Source organism: Pseudorca crassidens, chromosome 12 (genome assembly GCF_039906515.1).
Source record: "Pseudorca crassidens isolate mPseCra1 chromosome 12, mPseCra1.hap1, whole genome shotgun sequence".
In the NCBI taxonomy this organism is placed as follows: Eukaryota; Metazoa; Chordata; class Mammalia; order Artiodactyla; family Delphinidae; genus Pseudorca; species Pseudorca crassidens.
In genome coordinates, this window is record NC_090307.1 from 54,019,347 (window position 1) to 54,039,911 (window position 20,565).

Genomic DNA, 20,565 nt, shown 5'->3' on the forward strand with positions numbered 1-20,565 from the left:
CTCCAAAACTAATGAGAAAAATAGGTTAGTCTCTCAATTCGACTTCTTTAGTTCAAACTGCCTTTTTCAAACATATCAAAATGGAAACGCTGGCATCTTCTAATGGTCAAAATTGTGATTTTTATTCTTTATTGTATTCTTTTATATAGAAAGAAGAGCATAAATTGGAGAATATCTTTGCTTTCTAAAGCAATGGCTTTTAAACTTTTTAAAATCTGACCTTCAATCAGAAATTCCTTTTATTTCACATCTGTGCCAGTCCCTGGCCTGTTTGCTGTCAAATCTATCTCTTGCTCCTCCTCTGCTGTGTCACAGGGATGCTGATCCCGACAGGCTATGTTTCCGAGGCTCCCAGGTTATGTACTGACTTCTGGCTGAGTGCTACCCATTGGCAGCCCTGCTATGACACTGGAGGGTGGGAGGAATGGAAAAGCTAGGAAGATTTTCCCCATCTTCCTCTGCCTGTAGTGCATCTTTGACAGAGGCTGAGTTTCCTGGTTCCAGCTCCAGCCATATAGGCACCTTCTGATTTCAGCTTCTGCTGGATAATTCCAGCTCCAGCATCTAGCAACGCTGCCTCCTCCCTGGGTCCCTGGTCCCTGGTCCCTGGGTATTATGGTTTCTGCCACTGCTGGTCTCTGAGTTGCCTCACCTTCCCCTGTTTTGCTTCTCAACTTTTTCATCATTTGTGTAGCCTGTTTCCTGTATTAAATTCCCTCTATTTTGACAATGGTTTCTGTTTTCCTGAAGCAAATGTTTCATTAATAATTTTCCTTTTACCTTGTGCAATGGCTCTGATATTTCCTATTCTATTTCACTTTTATAAAATACCAGTCACTACCCCAAAACTGAGTCCACAACTCACTGATGGGTTATGTCTCACTAGTGGAGATTTGAAAACTGCATTAGAGACAGCATTTATTCATTTATTGGTTAACGTTGGTTTTACTGAGTTATAGTTTGTGCACCGTAAATTCACCTTTTTAGGTGCACATGAGATTTTTGGCAAATGTTTACAGAATATTTTTATCACCCCCAAAAGTTCCCTGTTCTCTTTTGTAGTTAACCCCTCCCTCCCTCCCTAATCCTGAGTAGCTGCTGATGGGCTTTTTTTTTTCTTTTGGTTCCTTACAGTTTTATCTGTTCCAGAATGTCATATAAATACAGTCATATGATATGGGGTCTTCTGAATCTCGTTTCTTTCACTTAGCTTAATGCTTTTAGATTCATTTGTGTTCTTTCATCTATAAGTAGTCCATTCCTTTTTATTGCTGAGTGATATTCTATTATCATGTTAAATCTTAGAGACTATTTTTAGGTCCAAAATGTATATTTTACTTTTTAAATTTGTTTTGTAAGCTATTAGTCTGAAACCATACAAAACCTTTGTGGAGGTCTTAATTGCTAGACCCAGTGATTGAAGGCATGGAGATGGGAGTTCATCACAGAACAGCCTCTTGGTACCTCATGATCTGGGGCAAATTACTTAACCTCCCTTAAGTTGTAGTTTCCTTGTCTGTAAAATGAGATGTTAAGAATGGTATGTGTTTCCCTGAATTATTGCAGGGATAAAGCAAAATGAGATAAATTGTGTAAAGCACTTAGTACAATGACTGGTTACAGTAAGTACTCAGTAAATTAACGTATGCACTATGAAAGCTGGTATGAATTTAGCCAGGCTAAAAAGCCAAGAGGGACAACCTTCTTCAAGATCAAGTCACTCCCTTTAAGCCCCTATTGCTCACTTCTGAGTGTCTGGGAGCAGTGTCATTGCCAGCCAAGGAGGAGAAAAGGCCTGATTCAGTCCATGAGGTCAGGAAGAAATGTCTGTGAAACCAGATTTGGGGACTGCCCATTTACTCTGGCACCTCCCAACATTAAGTTAGATGGTCACTGGACTTTAAATCAACAAACATGAGGTCTTATAATCTCTTCAATTCATATGACTTTGGATCTCCAATGCACGTCTTAAAAAGATGCAGGCAGCACAGTGCAGTGGGAAGAACCTTGGATTTAAAGCCAGAACACTTTGGTACCAGCTTGGACTTTGCCACTTTTTACTGATGTGACCTTGAGCAAGTCACTTAGCATTTCTGTGCCCTGCTTTCCTCATCTGTAAATGGATATATGATTATTTCCATAAGTGTTCCTGAATCAACTGTCACTTGCAGTGCTTTCAAAATTAACATTTTATTATTATCTTACGTAGAAACTACATTTTATTTTTCAAATGTGGCCATTCAGATTTGAATTATATGAACTCTCTGTGATATGATGACTGTGGAGATTATTTCTGTGACAGTATTTGTTATTGGTTCTGTAATAAAGACTGCATTTATAAAACACTGTTCCACCTGACCCCTGAATGTCCGTGCTTAATACTCACCAGGCATGCACATTCTAACAGCCTTTGTGTTAGTATAATGGACCAGCAAATTCTATTTGCTGCTGGGGATTCGATCATATCCTACAAACAAAGACAGATTGTTTTGAATTAATGTCTGTTGGGCAAGGATGTTCAGTTGTTAAATTACTTTAAATATGTGTGAGTTTTAACCAACTTGAGCCTATTTACTTTACAAATTATATTTCTCTGCAGAATAAATTTTTTCTTTATGAATTAAACTAAATTATTGATATATTTCTATTATATTTTAAAATCACACTTGCAGCATATGCTGTCATTTTTTAAAATATGTTTTGGGGCTTGCAGAAAGCCATTAAAATGTCAGTGTTCTGAAAAAGGAAGAAAGTAAAATAGCCACAGCTTAACTGTTTTCTGGCGAGTCACATGTGATAAATTTGTTAAGGTGCCTAAGAAATGACTATGTATAACATCCATTCATTCTTTCTATTATAGAATATCTATTATACACTTGCGATTGTGTTGCCTGAGGAATACAAAGATGAATAAGGGTAAGAAACTCACAACGTATTGAAGAGACGAGGATAAAGACAATTTATAATACAAGGGGTACTGTCATTGAGATATTAATTAATCAGTAAATAGTTTTGAATGAATTTACTGCCAGTATATGCCAGACCCTATACTAGCTATTAATAATAAGACATAAGACTTTAAGAGCTTATAGTCTAATAAAGGAGACAGACAAATACAGAAGAATTTACCCAAGGGTGCATAACATAACCTTGTGAGATACTGCAGGAAAAGCTTCTCATAGGTGAAAGTTAAACTGAGTTCTGCAAAACTAACAAGAGGAAGAGGAAGAAGGATAAGGATGTTCGAGACAGAAAAGCAACTTTTGCAAAGGTACAAACATGAGGAAAACTGCAATTCATTTAGTATGTATGGATCTTTAGGTACATAGTATAATAGAAAGTGGAAAGAGATACAGCTGGGATGAATAGAAGCCAGATAATGAAGGGCTGTGTGTGCTGTTCTAAGGGTTTGTGTGGGTTTTTTTGGCTGCATTGGGTCTTCGTTGCTGTGCGCAGACTTTCTCTAGTTGCCGCGAGCAGGGGCTACTCTTCGTTGCGGTGCGCGGGCTTCTCATTGCGGTGGCTCCTCTTGTTGCGGAGCACGGGCTCTAGAGCACAGGCTCAGTAGTTGTGGCATATGGGCTCAGTTGCTCCGCAGCCTGTGGTATCTTCCTGGACCAGGGCACGAACCCATGTCCCCTGCATTGGCAGGCAGATTCTTAACTACTGCACCACCAGCGAAGCCCTAAGGGTTTGTATTTTATCCAAACCTTTGAAGATTTTTCATCACAGAATAGGTACACACATATAGGTTTATATATTCATATATATGTATATTTGTACATTCATATATATATTCATACCTATATGTGTGTATATATGTACTTTATTGAGATGTAATTCACATACCGTAGTTTTTAGTATATTCACTGAGTTTTGCTACCATCACCACAATCAATTATAGATTTTATCACTCCAAATTTTATCACTCCAATTTTATCACTCCAAAAGGAAACTCTTTACCCATTAACAAATCACATCCCACACCACCTCCCACCCCACAGGTGTAAGCAATCACTAGTTTTTCTGTATAGGTTTGCCTATCCTGATATTTCATATAAATGTAATCATGCCATATGTGGGCTTTTGTGACTAGATTTATTCACTTAGCATAATGTTTTCAGACTTTATCCATGTTGCAGCATGTATCAGTATTCATTTCTTTTTATTGTTGAATAATATTCCACTGATTTCCTTTTCTATTGCTGCTGTAACCATTTATCACAAACATGTTCACTTAATGCAAATTTATTATCTTACAGTTCTGTAGGTCAGAAGTCCGGTGTTGGTGTCACTGGGCTAAAATCAAGGTGCTGTCTGGGATGCATTCCTTTCTGGAAGCTTTAGAGGAAAAACAGTTCCCTTGCCTTTTTCAGCTTCTGGAGGCTGCCTGCATTCCTTGGCTGGTAGTTCCCTTCCTCCTTCTTCAAAGCCAGTGACAGCAGACTGAGTCCTTCTCGCATTGCGTAACTCCAATGTTTTCTTCTGCTTCCATCTTCCACTTTTAAGGATCCTTGTGATTACACTGGGGCCACATAGATAATCCAGAATAATCTCCCTATTTTTTTTTTTTTTTTTTCTTTCTGTACGCGGGCCTCTCACTGTTGTGGCCTCTCCCGTTACGGAGCACAGGCTCCGGACGCGCAGGCTCAGCGGCCATGGCTCACGGGCCCAGCCACTCCGCGGCACGTGGGATCTTCTCAGACCGGGGCACGAATCCGTGTTCCCTGCATCGGCAGGCGGACTCTCAACCACTGCGCCACCAGGGAAGCCCTAATCTCCCTATTTTAAGGTCAGCTGATTAGCTATCTTAATTCTATCTGCTACCTTGATTCCCCATTTGCCATTTAATATAATATATTCACAGATTCTGGGGATTAAGATGTAGACGTACAATGGTTTGCCTACTACCCTTTGTAAGATACACCACATTTCATTTATCTGTTCATCAGTTAATGGATATTTGGGTTGTGTTCACATTTTGGTTATTATGAAAAAATGCTGCTATGAACATTTGTGTACAAGTTTTTGAATGGTCATATGTTTTCATTTCTCTTAGGTATATACCTAGGAGTGGAATTGCTGGGTCATAAGATTTAATTTTTAGGAAGATCAGTCTGGATCCAAATGGAGAATGGTTAGAGGTGATACATACTGAGTGTTATGTGAACATGGAAGGGCAATAATTAACACCTGTTGGTGAAGGCCTCAGAGAGGAAACATCTGAGCTGGATCTTTAAAAGTTATAGTATTGCTTACTGGCTTTTTTTTTTTTGAAAGTAACAAATACATTGTAGAGAAATTTTAAGTTACAGAAAAGTCTCTAAAAGAAAATAAAAATCACTTAATACCCCACCACCCAGTGAAAAACCACTGTTATTCTGCAGTAATTTCTTTTGTATAGGTGAGTGAATTGAGTTCATATTGTATATATAGTTTTGTTGTCTATTCTTTTGAATCAACATTACGTCATGAGCAGTTTTCCGTATCATTAACTATCAAAAACAGTGAAGATAGCCATATAGTATTCCAGAATAAGTCAATATCATCTCTCATTTTATTAGACCTCCACTGTAGGATAGTTAGTTGGATTTCCAACTTTCTATTATGGTAGGTAATACTAAGAGGAATATTCCTGTACTTACATATTATCTTTGATTTAGATCTTGAAGAATGAGTAAACTGGGTATCACAAAGCTTAGCAGGATAGTAGTGCCCCGAGAACATGCCAACAGGTGCCTTTGTGCATAAACCCTGAAGGATATAGGAATTAAAGTCTTTGAAACTTAAAAGTTAGAGTTTGCCTTCCTACCTGTAAAATTGAATTCTTGATGATGCTAAATTTTATTCCCTCCATGGTAATACTCTATCACTGTTACTCATAATGTGAAAGTATCAGTCTAATGTTGGGCTGACCAAACTTTACTTTTCCTCTCCCAAGAGTTTGTTTTTTTTAACCAGGTGTTCCAAGTTTAAAAGAATACTTTATTATTGACAAAACCATGCCTATTGATAGATACTACTTTACCCTTCCAAACTACAAGATTAAGTCTTTATTTTAAAAGAGATCTAATTCTTTAAAAAATTCCATAAATAAGTTTTGTTTTGTTTTGTTTTGCGGTACGCGGGCTTCTCACTGTTGTGGCCTCTCCCACTGTGGAAAACAGGCTCCAGACGTGCGGGTTCAGCGGCCATGGCTCATGGGTCCAGCCGCTCCGCGGCATGTGGGATCTTCCCGGACCAGGGCACAAACCTGTGTCCCCTGCATCGGCAGGCGGACTCTCAACCACTGCGCCACCAGGGAAGCCCCTAAATATTATTTTAATGTGACATAATCAGTCACTTCTACTGTCACAAAGTTCACAGACCAAATATCTCAAGTTAGGAATCTTTTGTGGAGAGGACTCCTAATCATAGTGACTCTTCATTTAGTCTGAATTCATCTCAGTTGCCTTTTGCTCTTCCCTGACATTCCATCTCCTCAGCCTGTTTCTAAATGCTATTTTTATAGTCCTTACTTTTTTTCTCCATACTTTTAAGTTTCTCCCTATTGCTCCTAAATTATAAATTCTCAAACTGAAGGAATTAAAATAGAATTCCTGGTAATATACTCTAACATTATCTTAATAGTTTTATTACATACTCGAGGCACCTAATGTTCTGTGAGAAATGTGTTTTCTTTCCTTCTAACACAATCCCATATGCTTTGATTACTAATGCCTGAGCCACCCCTCCCCCATGATAACACAGCTCAGATCATTTTTCTAGTGTGTTGATGAGGCTGTCATGTGGAATGGAATCAGAGCCCCAAAGAGCAAATTATATTGACTAGCTCTCCCATACAAGACCCAGAGGAAAATTAAACTGCTTTCATGTGGCTTGTATTCAGATGCACTTTGGCATAATATGCTGTGTTGCCAATATAGTTCCCTCTTCTCCGTGTGAATGCATCTAAAAATCTTCCTGGGAAAGACAGACTAGCTTTACAACAAAAAGAAAAACAGACCTCCAACTTCTAAGCAGTAAATTTAACTTGCACAATTTTTGTAAGGCCAGAAATAATCTGGCCAAATCTTATTGAGGGTGTGTAGCCAAGCATCCTCAAAACAACACAAATGCTTTTCATCCTTTGGATGATGACCCGAGAAAAGTAGTACAGCCCCGAGAAAAGTGTCTCATGGCTGAGGTTTTAAAAATTATGCGTTAGGGAAAAAGTAGTATAAAATTTTGGAAACCCAGGTCAAGGGAATATCATAGGTATAATTAATCCCTATCAGGCGAATATTTTTAGGAGAGTAAATGGTCATTACTGTGCTGGGGAGGAGGCGGGGCAGGCAGCGCGGTAAATGCAAAGGGCAGCAGGGCTCCGAGTCAGGAGGCTCATTCTACTCCTGGCTCCATCATTTACTCGCTGTGTTATCTTAGACGAGTTACTTCACTCTCTGAGAATTGTTTTCCTCGTCTGAAATATGGGAGTAATAACATCTACCTGCCTACCTCCAGAGTTGTTGTGACAACCAAATTAATTGAGGTAACAAAGTGAAAGTGCTTTCAAATGGTAGAGTGATTTTATAAATGTAGGGCATTATCACTGGTGTAATATTTCAAGATTATTACTAATGTGAAGAACAGACAATAGCGGGGAGTTGGAGCCGTGGCTGCGTCAGGGGCGCTGTGCCTGGGCGCTCACCTGTGAGAAGTTGCATCCCTCCTCCCGGGGAGAAACGCTGCTCCTCGCAAAAACAGCTCCAGGCAGATTCGTGAAGGAGACAGTCTCTCTTTGACATCAAGTATCTCCCCTTCCCTTAGTCCTCCTCCCCTCCCCTTCCCCTGTTCATTCCAACAGTCTCTTCCTTTCTGTTCTCAGGAATATATCAGATATGTTCCCAGCGAAACACACATGGCTAACATAGCTTCAATCCGTTTCTTCCCAGAGGTAAAGCCTAAGCGAAAGCAAGTGTAATTGAATCACATGCCACAGGGGCTGGGCAGGTGATGTAAATGAGCAAAGGGCGTAGCATTTAAGGAAAGCAGGGAGGTGGGACCCGGACAAAGAAGATCACTGGCCTCTCGCAAAGGGGGCACCCAGCTCCCATACGCTGTTGCCAAGTGGGTTTCTGGGCTCCAGTATTCCCCCCATCTTCTGACATTTCATTTACAGTTCAGATTTTTGTGAGAAAACCCCCAGTTTAAAAAATTTCGGACTTCCGCCGTTTGAGAGCTAAACTTAACACACCTGACAGTTGCATTCATCTGTGGGCTACCTGCTGTGTCTTTGGACTGTAGGAAGACAGTCAAACCATGGAAAGGCTATATGGGCCAATGGAAAGAGACTGGAGTGCCCCAAACCTGTTGAAATCCCTGTTTTGTCCCCCACAGGGTGAGTAAGCTAGAGCAAATTATTTAATGTCGCTGAGCTTAATTTTCCTTGTCTGTAAATTGGGAATAAATCATTCCTGCCTGGCAAAAATTCTAGGTTAAATTATATAACATATAAAAAAACATACATCAGAGTCTAGCACACAGTAGTTGCTTAATATGTGGTCACTACTACTATTGCTACTGCTACTTTTTACTACTACCACTACTTACTTTTAATTTAGTGGGATTTCAGGTATCAACCAACACATGGGCAAGGTACTCAAAAAGGGCTACATTCCCTGGAACCCCTTAAACACACCATGAAGGAGGGTTTCCAATCTGTATATAAGATGATTCCTAGCTATAGAGTCAGATGAGGATATAGTCTGACTGTGGATGTGCCAAAGAATCCCATGATTGCAGTTTATTGGATCGTTGACATGAGATATCAGAATATACAACTGGGACTTCCCTGGTGGCGTAGTGGTTAAGAGGCCGCCTGCCAATGCAAGGGACACGGGTTCAAGCCCTGGTCCAGGAAGATCCCACATGCCGTGGAGCAACTAAGCCTGTGCACGACAACTACTGAGCCTGTGCTCTAGAGCCCGTGAGCCACAACTACTGAGCCCACGTGCTGCAACTACTGTAGCCCATGTGCCTAGAGCCCATGCTCCGCAGCAAGAGAAGCCACCACAATGAGAAGCCCTTGCACCGCAACGAAGAGTACCCGCCCCCCAGCTCGCAGCAACTAGAGAAAGCCCGCGCGCAGCAACAAAGACCCAATACAGCCAAAAAATAAATAAATAAAATAAATAAATTTATTTTAAAAAAATACAACTGTATTTGAACAAAGAGGCTAAGTTGCTACATACATTGAAAGCAACAAAGCAACAATTTTATTTTAAACCTGGGTTCTAGTTTTTCTTTTTAACTGATACCTTTAACTCTTTCCTCAATGTTTTGATATGTATATTATGCAAAATTTATAGCAAATCTTTATTTAGTTAATAATTCTATGGAGTGAGAGAGATAAAAAAAAGACAGCATAAAGGCAAATTTATGTGAAAGTGAATTATAGCATATTTTTAATCTCAAAATTTTAAGTCTCAGTCCATAGCGTAAAGTCCTTGTAAATAAATAGGAAAGTTGATTCAGTCCTAATAAGGAAAACAAAGAAAATATAATTCAAACTAACTTTATTAAAACAGACTAAAATAGTCCCAGTTATCCCATTTTATTTTCCTAATTTCAATCTGGATCCTGCCAAAACTTTAGGAACTTTACCATGGATTCTTCCCTTAAAAAAACACAAGGGAGAAAAAAGACCAGAAATGCACAGGATAGAATAAGGCAAAGGACTCTGATGTCAGCCATGTTTATTCTGCTACATGGTAAGGGATTGGTAATAAATGTGCTGAGTCTGAATGCTGAGGGCACTAGTACAGAGATATTGGGAGCAAGATTCCTAGTACACGTGGGTCCAATAGGTAACACTGCTAAGGATTAATCCATTTGTGTCGATTTCCATGAAATAGATTTTCAAAATTTCTTTTATCAACCTTCCTTTCAATTCTTCTCTCCAGCTTTATTACATGACAACGTTCTCAAAGTCCTGATAACTCTTTTAATAAGGTGAGTTTGTTTATCCTTGGATGGGGGGAAGAGGGGAAGAAAAGAGTGATGTATCAGCAGTTGTTCTAAGTTAAAGCAGAAGAGAAAGATGACTGTCAAAGAATTTATGACTATGATAATCAAGATAGGTGATTGGTATTCTACATAAATTTTAAACAATGTTAGCATACAAGATTCATCTGTTTACTACTTCAGGACAAGATTTGTTTGTTTATGGTGGCAGCACTAATTCCATCAGTTTCAAAGGATTTTGCTTACAATTATGCCTTATTTTTTTAATTTAGTTTACATAGAACACTCAGATTTTCTTTGTTTTATTTTTTCCCCAAGAATTTTGATTCAGAGCATATTTGAAGTGGTTTTTGTGAGTTTCTTTATGTTTGTTTTGATATCTAACTGGGACAAGGTGTGTTCTTCTGTAGACTTTCTGGTTTCTGGAAATTATTTTTTCACTTTTCCATGCCATAAATCCCCTTACATTTTTCCCCTTTTATAGTGAAAATATCCTATGGAAAAGGGGAAGGAATAGTCTGAGTAAATATGACAGGAGGTTTTAGAAAACCACCATCCTCTTTTCTCCTCCCCTTTTTTGCACAGCATAAATTACTTTTGATGCAATAAGAAACACAAATCAGTCACTGTCTCTCACTCAATTTGTCTGCTTCTTCAGACCCTGCTTCCCATTGACCTCTAACAGGCCTTTATACTAGAACAGTGGAAAAAAATGTATTCATGGGCAAATAATAATAATATGCTTTATATTTCTAGTATCTGTGGTGGTAGAATATGAAATGCAATAAAGTTGGGCTAGCAAGGAAGAGCCAAAGGTAGAGATCCAGGAAGCAAGAAATATGTCATAAAATTCTCAACAAATTTTTATTGAACACTTTTTAATGTTCAGGAACCCAGCTGACCACTGGTGAAATTACAAAGGTGTGTAAAATGCAGTCCTTACGTTTGATTAACTTAACAGTCAAATGTAAGAGACACACTCACATACCCAAATAATAGTACAAATTTAAAAAGATACTTGAAGATGACTTCAGTGATATAGGGGTGTCTACAGAGTGTGTGTGTGTGGGGGTTGGTTATTTGTTACTAGCTTTATTGAGATATAATGTATTTGTGATAAAAACGCACCCACTCATCATGCACATTTGAATGATTTTTAGTAAATTTATACGATTGTGCAATCATCACTACAATCCAGTTTTTGAACATTACCATCACTCCAAAAAATGTCCTTGTGTGCCCATTTGCAGTAAATGTCCCTCTTCTACCCCAGGCCTCAGAAGCTCATTGATTTGCTTTGTCAGAACAGCCTTGAGTCTAGGGCTAATTTGACCTCACTACTGAGACAGTGCCCTTCTGGGGACTTGGCCCAGCGCTGGTGGGAACATGAACTATTCTTAGCTCTGGATGGATAATCCTCTGGGACTTTTCCTGCTGCCCCTTTCCTGTGGCTCTTTCCTCAGCCTCGGTAGTTTCCTCACACTCAGCCTAAAACTCAGGAGGGGCTTCTCTGCAAACCTCTGAGGGCAATGGCCTCTCTCTGTGAGGCTCTCTTTTCTCTGAAGATTCCCCCATTAATTTCAGTTGCTTTGTCCTCAAGCTCTCAGCTCTGGCTCCTCGACCCAGTGACACTACTGGGCTTGGCTTGTCTTCCTCCTCCCCGTGTTGTGGCCTGTGAGCTGCGGTAAATCTAGTTTCTATTATTCCATTATGACTAGGAAAACAAGTACTAGTTTTAAGGGTTGTTTTTTTAAAATTTTATTCCCATGCGCCACCTACCTATGGCCAGTTCCATACAATAGAATTAATTCTCAATAAATCAGCAGTGGATTGATCCAGTTTTGAGATCAAACATGGTAAATACAGGGCTTCCCTGGTGGCGCAGTGGTTGAGAGTCCTCCTGCCGATGCAGGGACACGGGTTCGTGCCCCGGTCCGGGAGGATCCCACATGCCGCGGAGCGGCTGGGCCCATGAGCCATGGCCGCTGAGCCTGCGCGTCCGGAGCCTGTGCTCCACAGCAGGAGAGACCACAGCAGTGAGAGTCCCGCGTACCGCAAAAAAAAAAAAAAAAAAAAAAAAAACCATGGTAAATACACATACACACACAATATATGTGTATATCTATACTTGAAAAGCATAAAAATAATGATGAATCAGTGAAAACCTCTACATATTATTATAAACTACAATATTTGCCACATTATGTGAACCTGGCAGCAACCCATACTGTTCCAGTTCACACGTAGATAAATGTTATCTTGGAATGGGGGTCACATAATTAGTTTGTTTTTAGATTTTTTTAAATGAATTTATTTTGTAACCTCTTGCATGAGATTGCAAGTTTGCTTAGTGGGGAAGAGAATGGCAGCAAGAGTGGAAGTGCTGAGTACCGCAGCCAGCATCCTGTATGATGTACTTAATGGTATGCTCTCATCCAGACAACTGCGTTTGTATTCTTGCGATATTTTTGAATGATATTTACAGACCAATAAATGTGTTCTTTTATCAGGATTTTATCGTTCCTAGTGACAGAAATCCCCACCCAAACTAGTTAATCATAAAAGGGACTTAGAGGACTTCCTTGGTTGTCCAGTGGTTAAGACTCCGTGCTTCCACTGCAGGGGGCACAGGTTCGATCCCTGGTCAGGGAACTAAGATCCCACATGCCAAAAAAAAAAAAAAAAATTATATCTATATATAATTTTTTTTTAAAAAAAGGGACTTAGATGGCTAGCTAAACTTAAGGTCTACTTTCAGATGTGGCTGGATATAGAACACCAAAAAATGTTATCAGCTTCCTGATTTTCTCTCTCCAATTCTGGCTCTGCTTCTTTTTTCTGACTTCATTCTCAGAAGAGTCTTCCATCCTAGTTGCAAGATGGTTGCCTGGGGCTGTATATTTCCACTTCATATTTCCACGTATTCCAAGTAAAAGTCCCAAGATTCACTCTGGATCAGCTGAGGTCATATGTCCACCCTGACCACTTTGGCAAAGGAAGTGTAATGCTCTGATTGGCTTAAGCCAAGGTCATGTACTTTACCTTAGACTGAGGGTAGAGTTCTTCTCAGATCATGTGACCTGAGGCTGGAAATCAGACTATGGTTAGAAGTTGAGTGAATGGCTGCTGGAAAGGCAAGTAATAATTGTGCTCTCTGTACATGAGATGTAACCGTAGCCAAATAATTTTATATTAAATCCACTTCTAACCATATTTTGACTATGACAGCCTGTATTATTTCCACCTCCAGTTCCATACAATAGAATTAATTCTCAATAAATCAGCAGTGGATTGATCCAGTTTTGAGATCAAACATGGTAAATAGGGGCTTCCCTGGTGGCGCAGTGGTTGAGAGTCCGCCTGCCGATGCAGGGGACACGGGTTCGTGCCCCGGTCTGGGAGGATCCCACATGTCGCGGAGCGGCTGCCCCGTGAGCCATGGCCGTTGAGCCTGCGCGTCCGGAGCCTGCGCTCCGCAGTGGGAGAGGCCACAACAGTGAGAGGCCCGCATACCGCAAAAAAAAAAAAAAAAAAAAAACATGGTAAATACAGGGCTTCCCTGGTGGCGCAGTGGTTGAGAGTCCTCCTGCCGATGCAGGGACACGGGTTCGTGCCCCGGTCCGGGAGGATCCCACATGCCGCGGAGCGGCTGGGCCCATGAGCCATGGCCGCTGAGCCTGCGCGTCCGGAGCCTGTGCTCCACAGCAGGAGAGACGACAGCAGTGAGAGTCCCGCGTACCGCAAAAAAAAAAAAAAAAAAAAAAGAGATAGAAGGCGATGGACATTCCAGGTAAAGAGAATGTCACAAAGAAAACAAGCTGGAAAATATAGAACAATAAATAGGTCAGTGAAAGTACAGATTGGGATCCAGGGTAAGACTGTAAAGAGGCTGAGGGAAGGTCATGCAAGTTCTTGAGCCTCAAGCTAAAGGATTTGAATTACTCTGATATGCTTAAGGCATAGGTCAGCAAACTTTTTCTGTAAAGATCCAGATAGCAAATATTTTAGGCTTCACAAGTCAAGAGGAGAAATCATGGATATTATGTAAGAACTTACACAACAAGAGAGAAAACAGGGACTTCCCTGGTGGTGCAGTGGTTAAGAATCTGCCTGTCAAGGCAGGGGACACAGGTTCGAGCCCTGGTCCGGGAAGACCCCACATGCTGTGGAGCAACTAAACCCGTGTGCCACAACTACTGAGCTTGCGCTCTAGACCCCTCGAGCCAAAACTACTGAGTCCATGTGCCACTGCTACTGAAGCCTGCATGCCTAGAGCCTGTGCTTGGACACCCAGGATCCTGCTTGGACAGTCAGTGTTGTGGAACGAGGATGGTTCTCAGCAAGGCAGTGTCTGTCAATTAAGTTGTCCTGTAGCCTGGTTCCCACAGACTTATCTTTAATATTAGAGTACTGGGGAGACAATGAAGGAGGGATTAAAACTGCACTGACAGATTAAGAACCCTTGGAATTCGAGATTTCATCAGTAACAGGAGACTTGCTCTTGACACAGATCTCAGTACCCTTGACTCAGGTATTTACCACCTTTGGGCAGGTGTTGGCAGCAGGGCACATGCATGTCCCCAAAAGTGAGGGCCTCCTTAAATTTTGTGCCTTGACACCATGGTCCCAGCCCTGGTTAGCAGTCATAGACAGCAAGATGGCAATTTCGGTGACAACTAGATGCCAGTAGGAGGAGGAAAATGGTGAGTTCCATAGAAAGCCATCATGGGTTGTCTTTGAAAAATTCATGAAAAGATAGTCACCCCATGAGCACATATGGGGCAAATGTGGGGTGGCCTCAGAATATGCCTTGTTGCCTTACATCCTTGGTGGCACATGGTGGGCTAAAAATACATATAACAATGACTCAAACAATCATACAAACATTTAATTATGTATGTAGACTTAGGTGTTATATAAATACATGAATTCCTCTTCCACAAATCAAATTATATTTGGTCTATTACTTTCCTCCTGGAAAACTGCAGGGAAGTTGCAGCCATGCACCTATGTTATTTCCCACTAAGTGTTTGCTTTATAATGAAGGAAAACAAGCACATTTCTTAGTGAACAGGTGTAGTGCTAGCAGTTAGGAGAATAGCAAACAGGAATGGCCTGCTGCCTTGGAAACAGCCTGGTGTCCTAGCAACAAGCACATTCATTTGCCTGGCCTGCCCTGTGGAGTTCTGTCAACACAGGTAAAGGGCTCACCCACAGAACTTAAGTGACAGTCTTTCTGTTCCAGAGTTTAGCTAGGCCCATCTATGTAAACTTGGAAGTGGATGAGAAACCAATTCATTCTGCCAAGAAGCCAGTGGTTTGGAAGCTAAAATGTCAGCAATGTAGGAGTTAAATTTATTCACATCTACTCTTCATCTAGATGGTCTGGACATAAGTTTATTTGTTCGCTCTCCTAAAGGAAGGATCAAAACTATGGTGGCCGTGGCTAAAGCCATGACTATGGCTCTGTCCCCTAGACTTTCTTTGGGTTAAGAAATGTAGTATTTTCCCCAAACTTCATTTGACCTCTGCCTCTTTGTTTGAAGCCACAAAGGCTAGGAGAAAGAGGACAGGACAGTGGCAGTAATTTAAATGTGATAGCTTCCCTTTTCCCACATATTTTAATTATAATCGCTAAATTCTGTGAGAATGATTGAGAAGATTTTTTGATCTGGACAATGTCCAAAGTATCTCATGAGACACATAAGAAATTTCAAACTATTGGAACTAGCTATGGGATAGCATAAAGGGCAAATTTCCTGAGGTCAGGGCAGAAACTATATATATATATATGTGTATATATATATATATACTTTATATATATAATTTTAATGATTGCATAAAAAGAAATTAAACTTTTATTCCTTTAGAATGGTTTAACTCTTTTATTAGTGAGTGTCATAGTCTAGTAGGTCATATACACACATACACAAAATGTTTAAAAGTTTTTCATAACTAAATCAACCAGAAGGCAAAAGAAAAATAATGAATCTTAGCTGTTAGTTTCTAAAAGAAATTCAATCTTTCATTTTTGACTCAAAATGATATCATAAAGTTCTAGTGAATTCATATTTTAAAAAACTAACAGGGACTTCCCTGGTGGCACAGTGGTTAAGAATCCGCCTTCCAATGCAGGGGACACTGGTTTGATCCCTGGGCCACGAAGATCCCACATGCCACAGAGCAACTAAGCCTGTGCGCCACAACTACTGATCCTGCTCTCTAGAGCCCGAGAGCCACAACTACTGAGCCCATGCACCACAACTACTGAAGCCTGCATGCCTAGAGCCCGTGCTCCACAACAAAAGAAGCCACCGCAATGAGAAGCCCACACACCGCAAAGAAGAGTAGCCCCTGCTTGCCACAACTAGAGAAAGTTGTGCGCACAGCAACAAAGACCCAATGCCGCCACAGATAAATAAAATAAAATAATAAATAAATTTTAAAAAATCTAACAAAGTGTAATGAAACGAATTATAAAGTTAGTTTACAAATTCAAGTGGATGCCTGAAAAATGTCTTTGGTAACTGGGGAGATAGTTGTTTATAACAACATGTTGAATAACTATGCTGTGATCATTATGACAACTTAGGCTTTTAGAATGAAGTCTTACACAGAAGGAAATAATTCCCTACATCCAAGTTGGGGAACAACCAACCAATTTAGAGATTAAAACTATAAACCAATGGTATTATATTTCAGTTGATTACATTAAAAAATATTTATTTATTTATTTAGGCTGCACGGGGTCTTAGTTCCCTGGGATCTAGGTCCCTGACCAGGGATTGAACCCATCCCCCGGCATTGGGAGCATGGAGTCTTAGCCACTGGACCACCAGGGAAGTCCCTCAGCTGATTACATTTAATTGATTAGTAAAAGGAAAGCACAAACAGATGAGGCTTTTTTGGAGTATGATTGAAAAGGAAAAAACAAATGATAGTGATGATATAAGGCAAGTTTCGGCAGAGCATAAGGAGAACCTAGGAAATAATCACAGGTAAAGCCAATAATATAAGGCAGAAAGTCTTGAAGAAGATAGCGAAAGAAAACCTTTGTTACAAATGAATAAAGAGAAAGTTATGTGTGCGTGTGTTAATAGCTTAAACACCCAAATATACTTTACTTTAAGCAATACCTTTAATTAAATGTAAACAGCAAACTCAGTAGTTATGTCAACTTCTATTTTAGTAACATGTTTAAAGGAGATTACAAATCTCCTAGTAACGATGTAGCCAGAGTTTTTCCTGGAAAAAAAAATTATTTCTCTTCAACAGTTGTTTCTGAAAGACAATATATTTGTAGAAAATGAAATTTAACACCAAAGAGGTATTTTGTAGGCAAAGTATGTGAATGTTAGCTTACGTTATGCTCATCGAAATGTATTTAATTTTCCAAAGGACAATTCTACACAAGGTTCAACCAAAGGTTTAACAAAAGTTTCAAAGTCCTGTTAAAGATTTCCTAAGAGTCCTCATCTCACTTGCTTCCATTTTACTTCTGCTCCTCTGTGGTCACTACTAACGTGCAAGAAGCAATTTTGCAAGCATTTATGTGGCTGTGAGCCATGTATGAGTCAATTAGATTGCCTACTTTTTAAATCTCTCTAACAGTTTATGAAACAGACTAACGCCTTCTCTCACACTGCATCAGGCCTGGATTCTGCCCTTTTGAGGAAGAATGTATGACACCAAAAAAAAAAAAAAAAAAAAAGGCATCTTGGTGAGGTCAGGGCAGATAATATCAAACTCTTCTCCCTCTCCTTTTAAAAATGATCTATAAACTCTTCTTGAGATCTATTTGAAACACACATGCAATGCTCAGAAAACAGCAATTCTTTAGTAACAGGGCCCAGCAGACTCCCCATCCCTAACCATCCCCTCAACGCCTTATTCTTCTAGATTTGTTTAATTTTAGATCAACTAAACCATGTTGCTTAACAAAATTGCAAATAACTTCCCATGAGAAACCCACTTTCCATGAATACAGGTCTCTATAGATAGAAGAGAAAGTCAGGGATGTAAAACACAGTCTGTTCAATATTACTCTAGGCCAGTATTTAACTAAATATAATGAACCAATAAAAAGAGTAGCATGGATAACACAAAAACAGGAGGTTAAAAAAATGCTTTCATTGCCTTCGAGGGCAGCAGACTTGCCTTGCTTCCTCTTTTCTTCCTTCCTTCTGTCCTTCATTCCTATGTGCTGATGCAGCTAATATTAGCATGTGTTTGTATTCCCTGAGCACAGGGCAGATGCTGAGGCTACCAGTGATGAGAAGTGGACTAATAGTGTGCTGAAAAAATTCAACCTGGAATTTCTGCTTCGTGAACTTACTTGGCCTTCCTTAGTAAGACAACTGGATGCTATTTTACTCTACATATACATTCTGGATTAAGCAATATAGCAATTGATGTTGGCCATTAGTTACATTGGAGCAGGGATAGGACCTCCTTTTGCTCATCATTACAGCCAAAGAATCTAGCAGAGCATGGCATACAATAGGTACTCAATAAATACTGAAGGAAAAAGTGGCTTTGGTTTACGCTTTCTGAACATTTCCAAATGCAAATAAAGAAAGAAAACAGCATGGAAATAGCCATGCTAAAGCTATTTGCCCTTACCCAAACACACCATGTTCTTTACATCTCCCTGTATTTTGACCCATTGCTTACTCAGTGTAGAATTTTTTGAACTAGGCTTTTACCTACAGATTGCTACTTAAACCTCAAGTTTCAGATGGAGGAATAACACTTCTGTGACGCTTTGACAGACTCCTCTGTTTTGTGATGTTTCTTCCTACACACACATAGCATCTTGTACTTACAGCTCTCTTATGGAGTTGTGATTGCTTATTGGCCTAAAAAGATGCCCTCTCCCTAAATTGTGAATTCCTTAATAGTAGGGAATATATCTTTTCATCGTTGTAGTCCCAGTCCTAACATGGGTCTGATTTGTTGGGATATATGCATTGTCCATTGAATAAAAACTATTTCCTTTCACATTCCAACAGGAAAATCAGACACATGATCAAGCAGTTGGCTTATAATATGATGCATCTTATAGTAGAAATATGATACAGTGAGAGCACAAGGGAGGGGATGATTACTTTTTCCTGGAGTTTGGGATTAGGCTGTTTAGAGAAGATAACATTTGACCTGTCCTTGGGACATGAGAAGGAGCTCACCAAGTGGATAATCTAGAAGAAAGAACACAATGAGCAAAGACAAGAAGATTTAAAAGACAGAGTATGGCACTGTAATTCTGCTTCCAGACAAGATGGCATAACAAGAAGCAGACTTATCCTCTCACCTGAACCAACTGAAAAAGCAGACAAAATATATGAATGATGTTTTCAAGATATTATACACAGGTAATAAAGGACAGTGATGGATGCAAGATGGGAAACAAGATGAGCCCTGTGACTGTCCCAATTTACCTGGAGTTTCCAGGCCATGGTTCGGGGAGAAGGAACCCAAGCAGGGCTCACTGGTCTCCCTGACCAGAGAGATGGAACTAGGAGTCTCAGGAGGCTCCATTTTCCTTGAACCTGAAGAGATTCCTTCTGGAGTCTTCAGCTGAATGCTGATTAAGATATTCGTGTGAAATAGCCAGGAGATGGAAACAACCAAAGTGTCCATCATCGGATGAATGGATAAAGAAGATGTGGCACATATATACAATGGAATATTACTCAACCATAAAAAGAAAGGAAATTGAGTTATTTGTAGTGAGGTGGATGGACCTAGAGTCTGTCATACAGAGTGAAGTAAGTCAGAAAGAGAAAGACAAATACGGTATGCTAACACATATATATGGAATCTAAGGGGAAAAAAATGTCATGAAGAACCTAGGGGGTAAGACGGGAATAAAGACACAGACCTACTAGAGAATGGACTTGAGGATATGGGGAGGGGGAAGGGTAAGCTGTGACAAAGTGAGAGAGTGGCATGGACATATATACACTACCAAACGTAAAATAGATAGCTAGTGGGAAGCAGCCACATAGCACAGGGAGATCAGCTCGGTGCTTTGTGACCACCTGGATGGGTGGGATAGGGAGGGTGGGAGGGAGGGAGATGCAAGAGGGAGGAGATATGGGAACATATGTATATTTATAACTGATTCACTTTGTTATAAAGCAGAAACTAACACACCATTGTAAAGCAATTATACTCCAATAAAGATGTAAGAAAAAAACCCAAAAAACTGAAATGCCATTAAAAAAAAAAAAGATATTCGTGTGAAGAAACTACCTGAGGCTGGAGAAAGAACAACCAAAAGGATTAAAAGGAATAATCTCTGGAGTTAATCCATTGATGAAAATGGTTTCTGTTCCCACAGCCAGTGTGGAAAGCCTCATAATTCACAGAGATTGCACAGAAAGGTTTTGCATCACTAGTGGGACAAAATTAGCCCTAGACTCAGAGCTGCTGTAGTTCCACCTAACAAAGCTCAAAAGCAGGAATTGTGTATTAGTTTTTTATTGCTGTGTAACAAACACACACATAAACAGCAGTTTAAAGCAACAATAAATTTATCTCACAGTGGTTGTAGGTCAG

General features: G+C 40.0%; 1 pseudogene; it reads left to right on the plus strand.

Moving 5' to 3' along the window:
- Nucleotides 1–20,565, plus strand: part of LOC137203424 (proteolipid protein 2 pseudogene) — a 106,862-nt pseudogene that overhangs the window by 71,616 nt on the left and 14,681 nt on the right.